General features: G+C 50.1%; 1 protein-coding gene across 4 annotated transcripts in view; it reads right to left on the minus strand.

The window, feature by feature from the left end:
- Positions 1-17636, minus strand: part of FXYD6 (FXYD domain containing ion transport regulator 6) — a 39803-nt gene extending 22167 nt beyond the window's left edge. Inside the window, exons 1-2 of one of the 4 annotated variants that reach the window (XM_033203753.1) lie at positions 17197-17516; positions 3778-3827 (exon numbers count right to left, since the gene is read on the minus strand). The gene's annotated coding sequence lies outside the window, so the exon portion shown is untranslated. Of the gene's footprint in view, positions 1-3777; positions 3828-17196 lie in introns of those variants that run through there. The other 3 variants (XM_033203750.1, XM_033203751.1, XM_033203752.1) reach the window with 3 other exon arrangements.
- Between the last annotated feature and the right edge of the window lie 4743 nt (positions 17637-22379).

Genomic DNA, 22379 nt, shown 5'->3' on the forward strand with positions numbered 1-22379 from the left:
TCCGCCTGCATCATAGGAGCCCTTCTACGGATGCCACAGAAGAAACTAAGAGGAACTAAAAATTGTGAGATGAAAACCCACACTTGAGGCCCAGTCTGGGGGTCTGTATTGGATACAAGAGGTAATAATTGCAATCACGACAAACGATACAGGCCAGGCACTATTCTTAGTGATTTAAATATTTATTCTCACTTCATCCTTAAACATAACCTGATGGTATATGCACACTGATAATGTGCACCTGTGGCCCTTTCATGAACTCCAAGACCTAAGGAGGCCTTAAACAGCCTTCGGAGCCAGTCCCTTGTCTCCAAAAGCTCTTGCTTAGCCACAAATCAGTCAGACTGCCCTCCCCCTATTTTCCTCCCAGTGAGACTTGCTAAGGTCTTAGGAATAGAAAGATTCCACCTCTCTCCCAGTACATCTGACCAGTCTGTCTGTGATAATTTTTAGTCCGGGGCTTCCCTGTTTTCATCCTTAGTCTGGTCATACACTACTCAGATCCACGCTACAGCGATAGTCACTTGCACCAAGCTCACCCTCACCGCACAGCTGGGGTCACGGGAAAGGCCTGTTCTCATCACCTGCTTGCTCTGCTGTGTGAGAGAGTGAGGAGTTGGGCTTCATGTCGGCCGAAGGTCTTTTGTTATCGTCAAACGCATTTTAAAGGGAAAGAAACTGAGGCAGGGAAAGAGAGGTGCCCTGGAGGATAAGTGCAGGATTCTGGACTTCAGCCCTGCTCTGTCTGCCTGGCTGCTGGTGGAGGGCAGGGAGCTTTTCTGCTATGAGTGGGTTTCCTTCGATCCCAGAGCCAGCCCCAAACTCCAGCCCTCGGGCCCCACCTCACAGCGAGGGATCACATCCAGCTGGGGGCAAAGAGCCGTGAGGGACCACCTGCACTGTGGTTCTTTGAAGGGCCCAGCTTCCCTAGGTAGCTGCCACCCTGTTTTCTCATTCCCATCCCAGTCCTTGCAGGCTGAGGCCGCAAGACACAACTACCCGAGAGAGTCCAACCAGTTCTGCACAGAGTCACAATGCAGGGGCTCCCACCTCTGGATGAACATTTACCAACCAAGCTCCCAGCATCTCTAGCTTCATACATATTCATGCGCTAGAGAGACAGCAGAATGTACAATCCTGCCAGCTTACCCCTGAGAAAGCACTGATACTCCCTTGTTGGACAGAGAGCTGTTTATTCGGGTGAGGGATTTTTTAAAACAGGTTGCAGAACCTGCAGCTGATTAGGCCAAGGGTGAGAGCATGGGGTGCAGGCAGCACAGAATCAGTGCAGCATCTGTCAGTCCATTCCCTTGTCCACTTTCCAGGGCTATGATCAAGGTCAAGTGAGAAAATACGTGTGAAGGTTCTTTGTAAACTGCAAAACACTCTGATAACAATATGTAACATTCATAAGGTGCTCATACCATGCCAAGTGTTGTTCTAAATGGTTTACGTATATAACTCATTCTACCCTAGTCCTAAGAAGCAGCTATTATTATGACCATTCCCTTTACAGAGATGGGCAGACTGAGGCCAGAAAGGTTAGGTAACCTGCCCAAAATTCCAGAGCTAGAAAGTAGTAGAGCCTAGATTCAATCCCAAGCAACCTGGCTCCAGGGTCCTTGCTCTGAGCACTCAGCTCTCCCTCCTCTCTGCCACTCGTGTCTCTGTGATCTCGGGAGCGTTACTTGGCTTTTCAGAGTCTTGGCTTCTGCACCTGCAAGACGGGAGTAAAAGCATGCATCTCGGGAGCAGTGAGGGTCGGATGAGGTGGTCTTTGTGCCCACATCAGTCCCCTCTTCTGTGAATGGCCTCCCCTTTCGGAAGGGAGCCTGCTCCGCCCCTACTCCAACCCTGCTGGTCTACAGGAGCCTGCCAATCTCAGTTCCTCTCCTGTAGCTAAAAGACACAGCAGAAAAGACCTCAGCGTCCTGCTGGATGGGAGGAGGAGGAGTCTGTTGGGGGAGAAGTCGGCCAGCAGCTGACAGGTACAGAGCTGGCAGGGGAGAGAGGCAGGGAGGAGGGGCCCGGAAAGCTTCCTAGCTGTGCCTCAGGCTCCAGTGTTCCCAAACCAGAGGTTCCGCCCTTTCTGAGTCTGGCTCTGTAAACTGTATATACCCCTGCTTCACCTAAACTAGAAGGAGTTCTGTTGCTGTCATTTGCAATGAAAAGAGACGGCCTGTGGACAGAGCTGGGTACAGTGCCTGGGGAATAGCAACTGCTGGAGAAGCATCACCTGTTAGTATCATTACTGTGTCACTCCCCAGCTCTGTCCTTGGCTTCCTCCTTCATTTCTACCTTTTCCAGGAAAATGGAAAGAGAAACAGAGATGGGGGCTAGGGAGAGGGCTGCAGTGACTTCCTCCCCCTTCCCTTCCTTCCTCCTAACATTGTCCTCCAACCACTGGAAGGCTCCAGGGTCCTCATGCAGTCACAGGGTGTGGAGGTGCCTTGGCCCACACCTGACACCAGCTCCCGGCCACTACCTTTTCCTGCCTCAAGACAAACAGCCTATGTCATCCAGAGCTGTAGACAGGTGGCCCAGGGAGGACACATCTGGCTGGGACAGCTGAAGCAAGGGACACATCTTCCCAGGCCCAAACTGAGGGTGCCCCCATGAGAGACACAGAAGCAAGACAGACAGAGGACACGAGGCAGCAGGAGAGGTGGGAAAGCCCGGAGGAGGAGAAACTGAAAAGGCGATGCCCCGGAGGAAGTGGCAGAGGCACGCAAAGGAAAGAGACAGAAAGAAGCTTCGGGATGGGAGAGGCTGGCCCAGGGGCCAAGTCCCCGCAGAAGCTGAGCTGGAAAATGGGAAGGAGGGACACAGGTGGTGAAGCCAGGAGAGGTGGAGGCTGCTGAGAGAAGAGAATTGGCTTTGGAGGAAGCATCCAGCAAGGCCTCAAGTCATCCTCCTCCCTCTGAGGCCTTGGCTGCCCTGGGTGCCTCCACCATGCCCTGTGTGCCCCACTCACACAGATGTGCCAAAAAGCAGAGACAGGAAAATGCACCAGGGCAGGGTCTGAGAAGGCAAAGTCAACAGACAGCTGCTGTTCCTAGGAGAAAACATCTCACGCCCTTCCCTGGCTACAGGGCTGCTGCCCAGAAGACACAGTGTCTCTGCTGGACAGAGACCAGGAGCCTGCGGCTATCCCAGACCAAGGCCCAGCCCACAAGGTCTTCAGCCACCTCCTCTGGTCATCATGCCCAATCTTCTTCCTTCACCAAGGTCATTCAAGGAGAAGTCACTGCCTCCCACAAAGGGCCCCTTCAGGGTATCTCTCGAGAAGGGCTGGGCCCTGACACACACAGGCAGGGCCAAATGGACTCCTGCAAAACCAAAGTGCTGTTCCTAAGATGGCCTTGTTACTCTGCTTGGGTTGAGGAGGTCACAGCAAGATATATCAAGATAGGGACTCTTAGCTGTTGGGCCCTTCAGTCTATCTGTGACTGTCAAACAGAAAGGGGAGCTGCTATGTCTTACATGTTGCATATTCCTGTTCCCTGCCCACACTGGTCAAAGGGGATGATGATGATGATGAGGACGATGATGATGACGATGGTGTGATAGTGTTAATATCACCAATGATTTATAAAACACCTTATTCACCAGACAACATTACAAGCATTAGCTCAAAGCAACATCCATGGGATGTTGGTTATTACTGCCATTTTACAGATTAGAAAAAGAGAGGCTCAGGCTTATGCTATTGCCCAAGGCCCAACAGCTAACAAAAGCATACCTGGAACTGTCACTAATTCTGCTGGTGCTACATACCTTCCACTCTTCCTTGCTGCCTCCCTGGCACATGTGGAAATGGGCAGGGACTAAGGGAAATAAAATCGGAGGCCCCAATTTATTCCTGGAATGCAAAGATGGTTTAACATATGAAAATCAATCAATATAATATACCACATTAGCAAAACGAAGGGAAAAAAAAAACCACACAATCATCTCAATTGATGCAGAAAAAGCATTTGACATCAGCATCCTCCCATGAGGAAAACATTCAACAAATTAGGAATAGAAGGAAACTACCTCAACATAATACAAGTCATAAGTTAAAAAAAAAACAGAAAACAAAACAAACAAACAACAAAAAAAACCACAGCAAACATCACACTCAATGATGAAAGCCTTAAAGCTTTTCCTCTAACATCAGGAAGAAGGCAAGGATGCCCACTTTCACCATTTCTATTTAACACAGTATTGAAAGTCCTAGCCAAAGCAACTATGCAAAATAAACAAATAAGTAAAAGGCATCCAAATTGGAAAGGAAGAAGTAAAATGATCTCTGTTCACAGATGGTATCATCTTATACATAGAAAACCCTAAAGATCACACATAAAAACTGTAAGAACTAATAAACTCTGCAATGTAGCAGGACACAAGGTCAACACACAAAAAACAATTGCATTTCTATACATTAACGGTAAAAAAATCTGAAGAGGAAACTAAAAAACAATTCCATATCATAATATCAAAAGGAATAACATATTTAGAAATTAACCAAGAACATGAGAAACTCATGCAATAGAAACATTTCTCAAATAAATTAAAGAAGATGTAAATAAACGCAAAAAATAGTCCATGTTTGTAGATTTAAAGACCTAACATTTTAAAGAAATTAATACTATCCAAAATGATCTATAGATTTAATGCAATCCCTATCAAAATCCCGATGACATTTTTTTGTAGAAATAGAAAAATCTGTGCTAAAATCCACATGGAATCTCAAGGGACCCTGGATAGCCAAAAAAATCCTGAAAAAGAACAAAGTTGAAGGACCCAAGCTTCCTGATTTCAAATTTTACTACAAGGCTACAGTATCAAAACAGTGTGTGACATAAGAACAGACATATATACACCGACCGAATAGGATAAAGTCCAGAAATAACCCTCACATGTGTGGTCAAAAGATTTTCGACTTGGGTGCCAAGACCATTCAATGGGGAAAAGGCAGTCTTTTCAACAAGTAAGTGCCAGGAAAACCAGATGCATACATGGAAAAGAATAAAGGTAGACCCTTACTCAACACCATACACAAAATTTAACCTAACTGGATCCATGACCTACACGTAAAACCTAAAACTTAAAACTCTTCAAAAAAAACACAGCAAAAGCTTTATGATATTGGATCTGGCAATGGTTTCTTAAATATGACAACAAAGGCACAGCCAACAAAACAAAAAAATATACAAATTGGACTTTTTTTTTTTTTTGAGATGGAGTCTCACCTTGTTGCCCATACTGGAGTGCAATGGCTCAATCTCAGCTCACTGCAACCTTCACCTCCGGGGTTCAAGCAATTCTCCTGCCTCAGCTTCCCGAGTAGCTGGGACTACAGGCTTCCGCCACCTCACCCAGCTAATTTTTGTATTTTCAGTAGAGACAGGGTTTTCTCTATGTGGGTCAGGCTGGTCTTGAACTCCTGACCTCGTGATCTGCCAGCCTCGGCCTCCCAAAGTGCTGGGATTACAGGCAAGAGCCACCACACCTGGCCGAAAAATTGGACTTTATAAAAAAGTAAAAATGTTGTGCATCAGAAGACACAATTGACAGAGTAAAAATACCACAGAATGGAAGGAAATATTTTCAAATCATACATCTGATAAGGAATTAATAGAGACCTCCTAAAACGCAACAACAAAAAAAGCAAACAATCCAATTCAAAAATGAGCAAATAACTTGAACTAACACTTCTCCAAAGAAGGTACACAAATGGCCAATAAGCACATGAAACGATGCTTAACCTCAATAATAATTACGAAAATGCAAATCAAAACTACAATGAGATACCACCTCACATCCGTTAGGATAGCTACTATAAAAAAAAGAAAGAAAGAAAATAACAAGTGTTGGTGAGGATGTGGAGAAATTGGAACCATTGTGCACTGTTGCTAGGAATGTAAGATGACACAGCTACGGGGGAAAACAGTAGAGTGGTTCCTTAAAACATCAAAAATAGAATGCCCATATGATTCAGCAATTCCACCTCTGGATGTATACCCAAAAGAATTGGAAATAGAGCCTTGCAGAGATATTTGTAAACCCATGTTCACAACAGCATTATTCACAATAGCTAAAACACAGAAGCAACCCAGGTGTTCATCGGTGGATTCATGGATAAGCAAAACGTGGTATATACACATAGAGGAATATTCTTCAACCTTAAAAAGGAAGGAAATTCTGACACATGGATGAATCTTGTGCCCAGCAGCTGTGAGACGGACAGAGGCTGAGGAGGAACATAAGAGTGCCTGTGGTGACACTGAGCATCCTGGCCAGGCATGGTGGGTCACGCCTGTAATCCCAGCACTAAGTGGAGGCCAAAGCAGGTGGATCACCTGAGGTCAAGAGTTCGAGACCAGTCTGGCCAACATGGTGAAACTCCATCTCTACTAAAATACTAAAAATTAGCCGGGCGTGGTGGTGTGTGCCTGTAGTTCCAGCTACCTGGGAGGCTGAGGCAAGAGAACCGCTTGAACCCGGGTGGTGGAGGTTGCAGTGAGATCGTGCCATTGCACTCCAGCCTGGGCGACAGAACAAGACTCCATCTCAAAACAAAAAAAAAACAAAAAAAACAAAAAAAAAAAACAAAAAAAAGAGTGCCTGTGGTGGGGCTGAGCATCTTTTCACATCCCTATTGGTTCCAGCTACAACATGGATGAACCTTGAGGACATGATGCTAAGTGAAATAAGCCAGTCACAGGACAAGTACCGTATGATTCCACTTTTTGAGGCACTAGAGTAATCAAAATCCGAGACAAAAAGGAGAATGGTGGTTGCCAGGGGCTCCCGGAAGGGGGAAATGGGGAGTGAGTGTTTAATGGGTATGGAGTTTCAGTTTCACAAGAGGAGGGGAGTTCTGGAGATGGATGGTGGTGATGGTTCCACAATATAGATATACTTGCCTCGCCGCTGAAATGTACACTTAAAAATGATAGCACATTTTATGTTATGTGTATTTTACCATACTAAAAAAAACTGGGGGGAAAAATGGGTATAGGTGATGAGAAAAAAAAAGTTGAGCCTAACTCCTGACCAAGCTGGGCTTACTTGATGAGGGTGTTCTTACCCAGGCCAGGGAAGAATAACCCAAAATACAGCTTTTCAAACTTTGGCATGCATTATCCCCTTTTTCCCCCTTTCACATTTTCTTGCCCAACTCTGTTCTGCTGACTATGACTGAGGTTGGGGTAAGGCTGGGACCCTGGGGACTGTTAAGAGGAGAGGTCGTGGCAAGTCTGCTACCCATTGTTGGATCCCAGCTGTTCCCAGTGATGCCCCATCACTCTCAGCTGAGCTTCGGCATCAGCACACTCCTGTGTCCCTCTCAGCCTCTGTGTCCAACTCACAGCTGCTGGGTTCCCTGCTGCACCTTGCCTAGCACAATACCAGTGCATTTATGCTGAGCACTGGATGGAGTCCCAGACCAGTTGTAGGCTATCCTGTCCACTGGAGCTCAGCTCATGGTGGATGCCAACAGAACTACTAGCCGGCAGCTTTTCACCAGTGGGCTGCAAAACTGCAGATCACGTTTTTTTCTGGTATGGCTCAGAATTAGATGAGGGTGTAGAATCGAGATAAAGGCCACCCCTACTCAAAAATGTATCTGCCTCCACAACAATTCTTCCCTAGGAGAGACGTTTAAATGTCACGACATCACTACAAGAGAAATACTCCCAATCCTAACAGTCATTTATATCTTGGTCTGAGTTATTTCATCAGATTGCTTTCCACAGCAGAGAAATTTGCCTGCATTTAGGTGGAGAAACTGGGGGAGAAAGAGAGTACTTTTGGAACAAGGTATAATTTTGGAAACAATGGCACCCTTATCCTTCCAGTAACCAAGTTAACAAATATTTATTGATGGCCTAATGTTTTCCAGGCACTTGACTCAACACTGAGAGCACTGCAGTGAGCAAGACAGACACAGTCCCTGCCTCCCTGCCTGACAGAGCTTACGGACTCACCAAGTTTCCAGGGGTTCCTCTCTCCTTCCCGTCTCCACACTGCATCTGTGGCAAAGTCCTAGCCATGCTTGCACTTGCAATATCTCTCTAATCGGAACTTCCTTTCCATCACTCCTCCGGGTAACTTACCTAATAGTGCAGTAGCTGGACCCATTTTTAACCTCCTCCTTCCCCTCTGTCCTGGACACTGATTACTGCAGGATTAACCTTTCTAAAGTGTATTCTGAATACCTCCCTCCCAAACTCGAAGGCATTCAGTGGTGCCTCTATGTCCTATTTAGTTTTTCAGAATCCAAACTTCTTTTTGGCATATGAAAACCTCTAAGTGTACCTCTCTTCTATCCCTCCAGTATCTTCTCATTATTTTCAGCTAAGATGGTCTACTTTCCATCTTCTGCCATGTGTGTCTCTAACTGCGTGCCTTTGTATATTCTGTTCCTTCTACTTAAATACCCTTCCCTTCCTTGTTTATTCCAGTTCTCAACCCTGGTTGTATCTTAGGATCACATGAAGAGCTTCAGAAAGAAAAAAAAAAAAAGAAAGAAAGAAAGAAAAGAAAAAAGATGCCTGGAAATCAACTCAACCACGCTCAGCTCTAAACCCGGGCGGTGTAGCCAAGGCATCGGTAATTTTGAGACTCTCCCCCACTCATTCTGATATGCAGCCAAGGTTAATAAATGCTATCTTTGTCCAGCTGCCACTCCACGTAGACCCCTTTCTCCAGACTCCAAGAGCGCCTGTTGCCTGTTGTTGGCACTAATTTGGCACACAGCATATTCTGTCTCATGCTCACTTCATTAAGATTCTCCTATCGGAAAAGTCTCTGTGCTACCCCATGATCTGTCCTCACCCGGGATGGTGAGGGCGGCCGAAAGTGCTGGCTGATGGATTGGTATGGAGCGAAGAGAACACAGCTCCAATCACCAGGCCTTGAAACTGTGCTGCGTAGGGGGCATGAAAGGGATGGAAAACCCAGTCCCGTCAACGTCAACAGCAATGAATCATGCTGATTGTATCATCTTGGTGTGATCTGATGAAAACGGCACTTTCTCTCTGTGATCTTCCTCCCTAAAACCCATCACTCCAGTCTAATCATGAGGAGAACGTCGGACAAATCCCAACAGGGCCGCATCCTACAATACACCTGACGGGTGACCCTCAGAACTGTCAAAGTCATCAAAAACAAGGGAAGCCTGAGACACGGTCACAACCCAGAGGCACCTAAAGAGGCACGACTCAACGGAGTGTGGTATCCTGGATGGGATCCTAGAACAGGAAAAGGACGTAAGGTACAAACGAACAACATTTTAATAAAGTGTCGATGGTAGTCAATATTATTGTACCAATATTGGTTCATCAATTGTAACAAATGTACCACCCTAATGTAAGATGGTAATAATAGCAGAAACTGCATGCCGGGGGAGAAAATGGGAACTCATACGATCTGCCCAAGTTTTCTGTAAATCTAACCGTTCTAAAAAGATAGTCTATTCTTAGAAAAATAATAAAAATTCAAAAATTCAGTTAAAAACAAAAGCAATCCTCAACCTCATCCGAGCACAAGGCGCCTGCTCGCTTTCCTGGCTTTGATGAATCTGTAACAGGAGTTGGGCTTCTCTGGTTCAGAGCCACAGAGCAAACAAACAACCATCAAGGGCTTTTTAAGCTGCCTTTTAAAACAAGTGCTTTGGGTCGACCAGAGGCCACAGATCCATCAGTGGAAAATGCACCCAGTTCCCTCAATTTGCATTTTAAATGCCCATCAAATAAACAATTAAGCATCAATTATTGTTAAATCACCTAACTTGAAGTGATTGCCTGTCCCCGCCCAGTCAGCAAGGTTCCAGAGAGGAGCCACGAGGAGACTGGACTCAGAGCCTGGCAAAGGAAAGGACAGAGCAGAGGGTGGTGAAATTCTAGCAGTCCAGGGCTCAAGGAGGCTGCAGACACTGCTGAATTCCCCAAGCTGCCAGGAAGGCAGCTGGACAGTCTAGGAGCAGGACAGTGCACCTCTGCCCAGCGCATCACTGTGGCTGACACCTCCCAGGGTGGCCTTTCCCTCTCCTGTCAGGCGCCTTCAGTAGCCCAATGGCTGGAATGCTGCCCCTCCATCCCTCTTTCTTGGAAGAGGGACACTCCCACCGCTAGGGCACCAAGGCCGAGTTGTCAGGTCCCCTGGACTCAACCGGCCCAGACCCAACCCAGCCCAGCTGCACAGGGTGGAGGCAAAACTCTCTTTGTCATATAGCAGGGGACTTACTTTAACCTGGAGGCACCTTTATCGTTAACATGAAAACATGAAGTTCCTTCTAGGGAAGAGAAACTTGGACAGAGGAAGAAGGAGAGAGAGAGAGAGAGAGAAAAAATAACTGCGGTGAAAAGAAGTAAGACCTCTCCCTTAGAAACAGAAACAGAATTCACAAATCACAAACCCAGGCCTGTTTTCTGGAAGTCTCCCTGGAAAGATCCCAAGCTGGACCATGAGCAGAGGCATGGTGGAGACAGAGACCTTAGCCTCTGGTCTTTCAGTGCGGACCTGGCTTTGTCCTCCAACTGCATGCGGGTCACTGTCATTCCAAAGACATCCCCTCATCCTTGGCCCTCTCTGCCCACATCAGATATTCTGAACTGGGGCAGTCCCATTCTCATGGCCCCAGCCTGGTCCCTGGGGCCCCAGTTCCCTTCCCAGGTCTTTCTGTCACCTCACCGTCACTGACAACCGTGACACTGTGGCATCCCAGCCATCACCCATGGACTTCTCACAACAGCCCTCAGAAGCAGGCACACAGAACAGTACTGCGAGGCCAACTCAGGCACAGGCCAATGCCGTGCCTTGTCCAGAGGGAGTTAGAGTGGGATTCAGGCCTCCTGCCTGCCAGCACAGGGGCTGAGGCCCCTCTGGCTCCCCAGGAAATCTGGGTCTGGCTCCAGAGAGTCTGAATGGCGAGTGGTATTGCACAGAATCCACAGGCTGGGGCCCCAGCAGGGCGTGATGGCATCAGGCCAGGATGGGATCACCTCCCCCACACACCTGCTGACAAAGGCCCATTCAAGACAGGACAGACAGCAGTCCCGGCAGCAGACACAGAAACCCAGAGCAGCTGCCAGGGCCAGGAACCCAGAAGCCAGGCCCACGCCACCCTGCCCACAGCCAGGCCACAGCACCAGGCTCTCTCTGCCTACCTCTTTAGAAGAACAGCTCTGGCCTGCGTGTTTCAGCCTACAGGGCACTTTGTACAATTTCATATTGTCTCCCTTTTAGGGGTAGAAGTGGCAAGAAGATGAACCCTGACCCACGGGCCTGGATACCCAGAAACGTGCTCTACTTTTAGAGGAGGGGGCCGTTGACCTGACTCTGTCTTTGGAGGAGAGGTCTGTTGACCTGACTCTGTCTCTGTTGCAAGAAACACATTCTCCCCTCCCTCCCCCAGTGCATCCTCATCCCCAGAGAGCCAAGGCCCACATCCCTTCCCACGTAGGGCTGTCACCAGTGTATGTCCCCATCACACCACAGCTCCCTGGGAGCACAGGCACACCCTGGCCATCTCTGGATCCACAGCACTGAGCACAGCAGCCACTCAATAAATGTTGATGTGTGAATGAATGGACACTTCAGCATCATTATCCCTCTATGTCGAATCCATCCTAAGCTCAGAACAACCAAAGGATCTGTAGGGAATTTTTCAGGCATTTAAAACTTTCTCGGTATCCTCCATCCTCCATTGCCTCATTTCTAACCTCTGGGCCTCTGTCAAATCCCAACTATCAAAATGCTGTGATGAATCAGCCTCTCTCCTTTGACTTCAGCTTTTAAGCATCTCTCAGACCTCAGATGGGGTCAAATTCTTAGTTTCCAGACTCTAGCAAAGCAACTGGGAGAGTGAGATGACACATGGTAACAAAGGGATGTGCATCTTGGGAACGCATGGTGTGCACCGGGGCTTGGGAGACAGCCGGGAAGGGCAACCGGGTGTCCACACCTCCTGGTGGTGAGGACTCTTCCTCATGCGTGTCACAGCATACACGCTGCTCACTGGGCTTTCTCCATGTGTCTGACACTGTGCCAGGCACTGTGGGGAGAACAGATCTGCCATTGAGAGGAGGTGCAGTGGAGTGCGGGGGGCGGGGGGCACGGCATGTCCATCCGCAGCTAAAATGCAGGTGCGTGCTCTCACGGAAGAACGAACAGGACATTCACGATATAGGAGGAGTATGTTTATTGGGAATTTTAATGCCTGTTTATTGGGAATATGGAAGAATTACCTGAAAGAATCAACACTTGGGAGGAGCCATGAAGGATGACATCACAATAATAATGCCATTCGAATAATGCTAGCAATGTGTCATTACTACCATTACTACAGCAGCTGATATCTCCTGAGTGTTTACTCTGTGCTAGGCAGCATGCTGAGCCCTGTGCACGACTCACCTCATACTGTCCTCACACTCATTTGACAGGTAAGGAAACTGAGGCTTAGGAAAGTGAAGAAATCTAGGAAGCATCAGAATCCAGGTTAGAATCCAAGTTTGTGTGTCTACAAAGACTGCCACCCTCTACTCGGCACATTCCAGCAAGGGCCTGAGCTCAGGCAGAGGGTGAGACAGTAGCAGGCTTCGGATGACCATCTGGAGAAGGTGCCTGCAGAGGTGGCTGCAGCCAGGTCACGCTGAGCCTGGAGTGCCCGCACCATGTACCTGTGCTTATTAATAGGCACAGTTGAGCCTGGGGAGGTTTTTGAGCAGAGGAGTGACAAACCCGGACCTGAGCTGTAACATCAGCGGGTAAAACGGAGTGGGCTGAGAGGGTGGACGTTCAGAGGCCATCACCACGGTCTGAGAGACTGCAGCTCTTTGGGCGAAGAGAGAGGGCGTGTGGGAACGTGCGAGCCCCTGCCTCCCTGTCTGGTGTGGGAGATTATGTATGTGTGAGGAAGGGAAAGTGTGTGTGAGCGTAAGTGCACCCGTGATTGCATGGAGGGGCTCTTCTTATGGAGGAAGAAGGTCGCAGAGCCTCCTGGTAGGAGGTGGACGTGAGGTGGGCAGTGGGAGAGAAGAAGGAACAGGATAAGCCAGTTGATCTACCTGAGCAGGAAGGCTCCAGCGAAGGAGAAACCTCAGAAGCCCACAGGGCCTGCCTGACCTATGAGGGGAACACTTATTAAAAGGGTGAATGGAAGAGTTTGAAACCTTAGCCTCTGGTCTCTCAGTACGGGCCTGGCTTTGTCCTCTAGCTGCGTGGGGGGTCACTGTCATTCTAACTACATCCCTTCATCCTTGGCCCTCTCTGCCCACATCACATATTCTGAGCTGGAGCAGCCCTATTCCCATGGCTCCAGCCTGGTCCGTGGGGCCCCAGCCCCTTCCCAGGCTGTGTGTTCCCTCCCACATCTTTGTAACAAACACGTTCCTGTGCAGCCTCCAAACTGGCTTCATCCCTTCCCAGGTCAGGGCCTCTCCCTCCCCCGATTCTGGAGCAGAGATGATGTTGCCAAATTGGTCCCATGCTTTTGTTTCGGCCAGAGATGTCCTGCCTCTCATCAGGGACAGTGTCAGAGCACTGTGTTCCCGACCGGCCCCTCTCATTGCAACTCTCCAGCTGGCCAGGGGTTCTCCCTGGAGAAGATTTCTTGGACCACCAAAATGACAGCCCTGTCCTCTCCAGTTGTCCTCTCCAGAGAACAACTCTTTAAAGACCCCACCCAGTGTGCACCCTGGTAGAAAAGGCCAGGTAGACCACAGCGTCCAGGAGGAGCCAGCTCCCTTGGCCCTCAAGAAAAACATTTGGTTTCAGCTTCTTGGTCACCTTCCGCCACACTGGGTGAAAAGGGGGCTTTCTCCAGGGTAACCTGAGCCCAGCCCCTTCCTGTTCAGCTCAGCTGCAGCCCTGTATTGTGAAATGAGTACTATTTGGTACCTGGAGAGAAAATGGATCTCTTTCAAGACTGTATAATCCACACAAATTTAGAGGAAGACATGCCTTGGAAATCATGATCTAAACCCCACTATTGACAGATGCGGAAACAAAGGTCTAAAATCCGAAAGGCTTTCAGTTGCTAAAGAGCAGTCTAAGCCATTTCTGGATTTCACTAGAAGCCCAGTTTGCATCCAGAGGGGTATTTGTGCGATGAATGCATCTGCCTTTCAGTAGCGTGGAAGCTCAGGGGCAGAGCTGGGGCTAGAACCTGGCCTTTCCACTTCAGGCTCCCTGCCTCCTTGAAGCTGTGCCTTTCATGACTGGTTTGCTTCCTCCAGGGTGCTCAGAAGGTGATTTGTTCGAAGGTGAGTCTTGGGGGGCTGCCTGGCATAGTCTGCCATCCAGATGGCAGCTGACTAAGTCCAACAAGGTTGGCAGGAAGAGAGGAGGTGCTCTTATTTAGGGGAGATCTTGGTGGGCTGACTCCCCCAAGGCTGTCGGGGAATTTCCAGGGTCTAGGAAACTGCCCCTTCTCCCCGCTCTCCTTGCCACACCTTCCAGCTTCGCCTTCCAAGAAAACATAGTGAAGCAGGCTCCCCAGTTGTCCCCGCCCACTAGGGGACCCTCACTTTGGAAGAGCGTCCCAGTCACCAGCTGACCAAAGGCTCTTCCTCCAAAGGGCTCCATCGACCCACCATCTCTGATGGTGACTGAGAAAAGGAAGCAAGGGATGCAGGATAGGCAGTGTGAAGACCAAAATCCTGGCTGAGGAGTTAGAAGGCCTCAGCTGCTACTGGCCATGTGACTGCTGAGCCTCAGTTTCCCCCACTGTGTTCTGACTGGATGCTCCCTCAAGGCCTCTTCCGGCTCTGAGAAACCTAGGATTCCAACGTCAGGGACTGTGTCTCCCTCCTCACCTTCATGTCCCCTGCAATTAATACATAGCAGACACTTAAAACAGTTCATTGAATGATTGGATGAAATGGGTCGTAAGGTCAGTCTGAAGATCCAGTGGAAGCCAGGAAGGAAATTCTTCCCCCAGGAGCCTACCTTGCAACAACTGTAGAAGCCACACATCTTGGGAGAACCCTGGCAAGCCTAGAGCCCTTTGCACACCCGCTTCCTCTCCTAGATGCACAGATTTGGTTGGAGGAGCCAAGCAGGCAGCAGGAAAACGTGCCAGGAAGAGAGGGTGGCCTGAACCCCAGGCAACGGTGAGTAGCCCTAACTTTCACTTTATTGACTCCTGTGGCCCCTCTCCTTCCCTCTTTCTGGTTTCCCTCCCCTTCCTACCTCCCCGGTCTGGCCTCCTCAGCTTCCCTGGAACAGTAACTACTTTTCCTTCTCTCCTTTGTGGGGGATCAGAGCCTCTGATGGTCCCAGCGCTGGCCTGATCCTCTGCTGGTGAGGATGACTCCCAGAGCCTCAGGCTTTCTCTGGGTCAGGGAAGAGAGCAGCGGCAGTGAAGAGATTGAAATTCTGGTTGGTGCCCAGCCTGGCTCTCGTTAACACCTGGAGCTCCAGACTAGGGCTTTGAGGAGGAGGGAAAAGGGCTGCACCCAATCTTTATCCAACCTTCCCTTCCAGGTTTAGGGAAGGGGCTCCTCTTTTGAGGGAATCTGGCAGTGCCTTTTCCTCCACCTTCTTCTGCAGGGTTCCTAGGGAGATGTTAGGGTTTTCCTTCTGGGCTTCCTGAGACTCCACATTTTCCCCTCTACACCCCTAGGGAGGTGGCTGGATAAGGAAGGAAACTGCCCTCTCTCTCCCCTGCTGCAGCCCAGCCTGAGACTTATGTAGACGTACTGTGTGTGTGCGTGTATGTGCATGTGTGCATGCACAGTGCAAGTGTCGGGTGTCAGTGTAGCATTGTAGGTGGTGTGTGGTGGTGTGGTATATATGCGGTGTGTTTGGTGTGTATGTGTGTATAGGTATGATGTATGTGTATGTGTGGTGTGAGTGTGAGGGTGTGTTGATTGCGTAGTGTGGTATATGTCTGTATGTGTTTGTGGTGTTGGTGATGTGCAGTGTGTGTGAAGTGGGTGGTGTGAGTAAGGGGCCACTGCAATTGGGTGTAGGAGCCAGATATCTAGGTCTCCTAGCCAGGGATAACCAGTATCTAGGCAACCATATTGGGGGGAGGGGAGGAGATATGGAGGTGAGGAATGGGCAGGACAAAGAGGGAGGCTGAGAAATGGAGGAGTTTCCATAGCAACCACCAGGCAAGTCACGTGCAAAAGGCTAAGTTGCGGACATAGACATATACATCCGTAATATGAGGGTGGCTGGATCCCCAGTAGGGGCTCCTTTCAGAGAGGGCCTAAGATGCCCACTGATCCATATTCAAAGCTGGAAATCCTAGCCCAGCCAGAGAGCACGAAGCCACGGAGACAAAGGAAGTGGAGGCAGAGGGCACACTGGTGGGGAGAAGCCTCCAGTAGCCACGGTCCCGAGAGCGTGCAGGCTTGCAGCAGGTGAGGAGGCAGGCCCATGTTTCCAGCGAGGCTGCTCCCAGCTCCCACCCTCGGGTGCCTCCTCTACCAGCCACCACTTGTAAGAGCCAGAAGCCAGCGCTGGGAGCCCCAGGCTGCACACCCAACTCTCCACGGAAGCCCGGGAGACACAATAGCGGAGGCTTTGCCAGGGCCAGCCCTGCTGGGGAAAGGGGGCAGTGGGGGACCCCAGGGCCCCCCGGAGAGGAAACAGGATTGGATGCATAGACAAAAAGGAGGGGGAGAAAACGATGCACTCTCATGAATCCTCGAGCTCTAGAATCCTTCTTTCCCTGCACCCCCATCCAGTGCCCACTGCCCAGCCCCACCTTCCCCAAGCACCAAACCAGCAAGTTCCATTTTGTGTCGCTCATGTGTCCACACTCACACCCAGCCACACGCTCTCGTCCGTAATTCCCCAAGCTCCCCCAAGTGTCCATAGCTTCCAAGTAACAAAGGGAAAACTCCTCATGGATAAAAGGGTGGGCGCAGCCCTTTCCCCTTCTCCTGAAAACCCTGACCCCAAGCTCAAGGCAGCATCGAGAGCAGTTCCCAGCCACCAGCGTCACCCCCAGCGCCACAGCCTGCCTCTCCTAGAGGCTGCTCTCTCTTCCGACGCTGATCTCCTTGTTTACATCCCCAGCCCGGTTTCCCGCTGCCCAGGCGGGGACCGCGGCGCTGCTGACCGAGGAGGTCCGCACACACCCACTGAACAAACGAAACCTTGCGCTCCCGGCGCTCCAGAGATCGGTCCCCAAGGAGCCTCGCTCCTCCTCGGAAAAAGGAGCCAACTTTGCCCACCTCCCCAGCCGCCTACCTGCACAGCCGGTCCCCTCCGAGACTCCCAGGAGGACCCGCCGAGTCCCGAGGAACCTGGGAGTGGCGGGGCTGGGGGCAGGGCGGTGGGTGAGGCTTGAGCTGCTTTCCCGCCTCCCCTCCTCCTAGGAGTCGGGCGGGCTGGGAGGCGCGTCCTGCAGGGGCGGGTGCGGGGGGCTCGCTCGGGGCGGGGCGCGGGGACAGCCCACTCCCTGCCGCGTTCCTCAGGCTTCTGGGTAGCGGCCGCGCGCAAACCCCTTCTCCTCCTCTCCCTGCCCGTCCTCCCGCTCCGTGCTTGCGCGCGTCCTCTGCTCCCCTCTCCTCTCGAGGGGCGGAGAGATTTTTCCAAAGGGCAGTCAAGCTCCGAGAAGCAACAGGAGACTGCCGCCGAGGGGCGTGCAAGCGCCCAGCAGATTTGCCATCAGCTGTTGCTTTTCGATTTCCCTCTGGTTAGGGTGGGAAGGGAGCAAAACAGACACAATGACAGACCTGGTGTCTCTCTGCGATAGTAAACTCCGAGGAACGGAAAAATAGGAGAAAATAACCCAGCACCAGACACAGCAGCCCACGTTAATTGGGAACCTTGGTAATTAAGGGGAATGTGCACCAAAAGCATGAATGGCTGTGTCGTGGGCGCAGGAGCCAGCTCCAGTTGTAGTTGTCATTTTCAGCTAGAGTCAGGTGGGGAGCTGGGGTGATGGCCCTCACTTGAACCATAGATCTGCTGCCATGAACCCCCTTTTCAAGCCCCATCCAAATCTGGCCCTGCCAGGAGCAGTACCACCCCATCCTCAGCCTAGTCCCCCAAAGTCAAAATTCACAATGACGAACTTTGAATGTGAAGATGTAAATTCTGGCTCGGCAACCCTGCCTGTGACGCGGCTTGGAGCACATCTCTGCACTCAGCTCCTGAGTCTATTTCCTCACGTGGGAACGTGGTGATTAGAAGACTGACCCCACGGGAGGCTTAGCTCACAGCCAGTGCTCAAGAAATTGGCTCTTACTATTAGGGGCAGAGCTTGTAGGAAGGGACAGTGGCCAGGCACTGGTGGAAACCAAAGAAACGCAAGTGTCAGTAGCCAGGAGCCATGCTGAGATGGAGGCTGTCCAGCCTCAGTCAAGGCGTGTGTATGGCCGGGGGGTGAGAAAGGCTGTGATTGTCCAAACCTAGGTAGGGCCACGGAGAACTTCCTTACAAACCCCAAGCCAGGGGTGATGGGTACTGCTAGGAAGAAACCCAGCCCTGCCTTTGCTGCCCCCGGTTCTAGGTCTGTTTCCTCATTTGTGAAATTAGGGAGATGGACTAGATGATCCTGAAGTCTCTTCCAGCTCTGCCCTGGATGATTGAGCTATTTTAATAAATAGTCAGGTCTCAAAACCCCAAGGCAGGAAATATACATGAACTCAAGAAGCCTTTGGAACCAGTAGAGGAACCATAAATAGCTAATGAGAAAGAGTACCCAAAGAGCATCTCCTCAGGGAGACTCCTGGGGGGACAGTTCTGACCCCTTAATCATGGGACTGGGCTGAATGGATGCCACTCTGGCCCAGTCCTGACGTCTCTGGGGTTCCTGTGAATGCTAAAGCTCCTTCTCCAAAGCCAGACTCAAATCTTGCCCATTTGCATGCCTAACCCTTCCGTTCCTGTCTTTTCCTCTATAAACTGAGGACAGCATTACAATTATCCTTTTCTCTTTTCATGTGTTCTAGGTGGCAGATTTAAAACCACACCCCGGCTGGGCGCAGTGGCTCATGCCTGTAATCCCAGCACTTTGGGAGGCCAAGGCAGGTGGATCACGAGGTCGGGAGATCGAGACCATCCTGGCTAACACAGTGAAACCTCGTCTCTACTAAAAATACAAAAAATTAGCCGGGCATGATAGCGGGCGCCTGTAGTCCCAGCTACTCGGGAGGCTGAAGCGGGAGAATAGCGTGAACCCAGGAGGCGGAGCTGGCAGTGAGCCTAGATCAAGATCGCACCACTGCACTCCAGCCTGGGCGACAGAGCAAGACACCATCTCAAAAAAGAAAAAACCAAAACAAAAACAAAAAACACACATCCCTTTCTAGGCCCATGTCCTTAGGCAGGTACATTCATCCCTCCAAATGACCTTGAATCCTGCCTTTTGGCCACCTCTCTGTGTTGCTTTTTAGAGCACCTACTAGTGATGACACGTCAAGCCCAGGCTTTGCAAGCCTGTTTGGGAAAGGATAGTTCAGAACTCCAAAGCCAAGCCACCTTTTGGTTCAGTCCCATTTCCAGCCAGAGTTCCGAAGTGTTTGGCCCAGTGACTTCCCAGCTCCCCCTCCCCCTACCTAATGCTGACCAGCCCAGGCTGCAGAGGGATAACAGGAGTTAAATGTGCATGAGAAACTGCCATGGCTTGACTCTCAAATAGTGCTTCTTCACGTTCCATCCAGGGGTACTGCTGGAAGAATTTGGGGTGTTACAGCTACAAAGCAGCACACAAGCTTGTTCTAGGGTGAGTCACATCTCCCTTCTAGCAGGAAAAGAAGCACATCTATCCCCTGTGAAAAATGTGGGCATTCATAAAAAGAGGTCACCAGCTGCTCCATTCTTTCAACCATTTATGGACGGGAGGAGCCACTCTTCACTGAGACCTGGGCCAAGATCTGGGGATATACTGTGGAGAGGAAAGATGTGGTCCCTGGGTGAGATAGAGATTTAGCAAATGTTCCCGTGAATAAAAGTGTAATTAAAGCATAGTTCAGAGCCCTGAAGATATAGCCCTTGAGAAAGGTCAGGAGATGTTAAGAAGATGAGGTAAAGAGCCAAGAATTTGGATGTCAGGGTGGGAAGATGATTCTGCCTCTGGAACAGAAGGTACGTGCAAAAGCCCTGAGGCAGGAGGGGTATGGTATGGAAGGAGCCAGGGTGGGACTGGCCCAACAATTCCTGGTGATTCCAGCTTTTATCCGGGGAAGCCACTGAAGGGCATCAAGAAAACTGTTCTGAGCAAGAATTGGTGAGAGGCTGGTTTGGGATGTTCCTGGTGGACCCTACAAGTCAGAGTTCAGGGGACTGTGTGGGAGCAGCACTAACATGAAACTGAGAAGACTAATCCCCACTAAAGAATCCTGCTTCTTTACAAGCCCAAGGAGCAAAGAGAGAGCCAGGGCAGGGCTGTGCAGCCATGGAGAAAGTAGGATAAGAAAGGATGGAAACCATTCCTGAAACCCTCTCCATCCCCCAGAACTGGAACCACGGGAAGACCTGGAGTTGGAGAGAACAGTATAACTGCTGGGAGCATCAGGGACTGCTCTATGCTTTGAAGCTTGCTCTGGGCTAAGTAACTCACAACTGTGCAGCTAAAATCCCATCTGGAGAGCACTTGCCCTGGTCCCCTTGTATTGCGGCAAAATAACCCTTCCCCATGTCAGTGCCCCGATCACACAGCCACAGGCAGGTCACAGAGTGACCACCTGTGTCCTGGTCACACAGGACACGGAGGGCCCGAAGGGGAAATTAAAGGGGAGAGACCAGGAGTCTTAGAAGAGACCTTGTCCCTCCTAGCAGGTATCCCTTCTAGATAGACACAGAAGGCAATTGGGGTACCACTTCATCCTGGGGTGGGGCTGCAGAAGGGAGCCGACCTTGCCCACTGACTGCTACTTTGTGTCCTTGCATACCCACTTGGCTTTGCACAGGTGTGAATGTGTGTCCTCCCCACTCAGCCAAATGCCAAGCCCCCAACCCCTAGGACAGAACTGTTTCCTAGCTCCTTAGCTGAAACAGCTCTGCTCACTTCCAAACCACTCCTTGATTCTGGGTCCCTTCCTCTCTCCCCAGCCTTTCTTTGTCAAACTCCTCCAGCCTATCCCTCAAGCAGCTGTATTGAGTCCTCAGTCATTTTATGCGGTTTCTGGACAATCTAAATCCACAGTCATTTAGTGAGTTTTACCACCCACTTAGGCTTGATGAGTCCACAATCTCCAGCCCAGTCCTCTCCCCGGAAGACCCAAGCAAGTAATCCCAGGGAGTCAGCACCGCACACTCTCAATCCATCCTCCCAATCCACTCCCTATCCATCCTCTCACACCTTGAAGCTGTTCCCTCTCATGTCTTCCTTGTATTTATGAAAGGCACTGCCCCCAATCCAGTTACCCTGCAAAACACATGCCACGCTCAGACCTCTCCCCCAGTGCCTCCTTTCCTGCCCACCACTCCTGTTCTAGGTCAGGTCTCTGGCACCAGATTCCCACTGGTGACTCTGCCACAGTCCCCCTACCTCTAGGTAGAGTGATCTTCCACAATACAAATGTGATTCAAAACTTCAATGGCTCCCTATTTTCTACAAGTTAAAGTCAAAATTCTTTTTTTTTTTTTTTTTTTTGAGACGGAGTCTCACTCTGTCACCCAGGCTGGAGTGCAGTGGTGCGATCTCGGCTCACTGCAACCTCCGCCTCCTGGGCTCACACCATTCTCCTGCCTCATCCTCCCGAGCAGCTGGGACTATAGGCACCTGCCACCACACCTGGCTAATTTTTTTGTATTTTTAGTAGAGACGGGGTTTCACCGTGTTCCCCAGAGTGGTCTCGATCTCCTGACGTCATGATCCGCCCGCCTCGGCCTCCCAAAGTGCTAAGATTACAGGCGTGAGCCACCGCGCCCGGCCAAAGTCAAAATTCTTGACACGACATTCAGTCTTTACAACCTGACACCCACCTGCCTCTCCTGCTTCATCTCCCGACCCACTCCTTGCCCTATTTCACCCCATCACCCTCATCTCTCCAATCTTTGTAAATGCCGTGTCCCAGACCAAAAGAGCCATGCAGTTATCCAAATATGCTGCCTGCTTCCTATCCCCAAATCTTTGTTTACATAGTTTACTCTGCTTGAAACATCCTCTGCCTCTACATCCTCTGCCTATTTTCTCTACTTTCAAGAATTCTACCTACGCTGCAAAGCTGAGTTCAAATATTACCTTATTAAAAATGAAAGCTGTCTTAGCCATGCTGTAATTAACAGCATTGTGTCTCTACGTCTATAATTGCACTTATCATAGCCGGAACTTTGCTATGTTTACTTGCATGTGTCTGCTGCCCTAATAGAATGAGAACTCCTTAAGGTCAGACCTGGCCTCTCACTCCACTTATAGACCCCACTATTGTGTGCGGTGACCCATTTATAACTTGTTGAATTTAAGTGAATTGTAGTTGTTG

Source organism: Trachypithecus francoisi, unplaced genomic scaffold, assembly GCF_009764315.1.
Source record: "Trachypithecus francoisi isolate TF-2019V2 unplaced genomic scaffold, Tfra_2.0 Lachesis_group8, whole genome shotgun sequence".
In the NCBI taxonomy this organism is placed as follows: Eukaryota; Metazoa; Chordata; class Mammalia; order Primates; family Cercopithecidae; genus Trachypithecus; species Trachypithecus francoisi.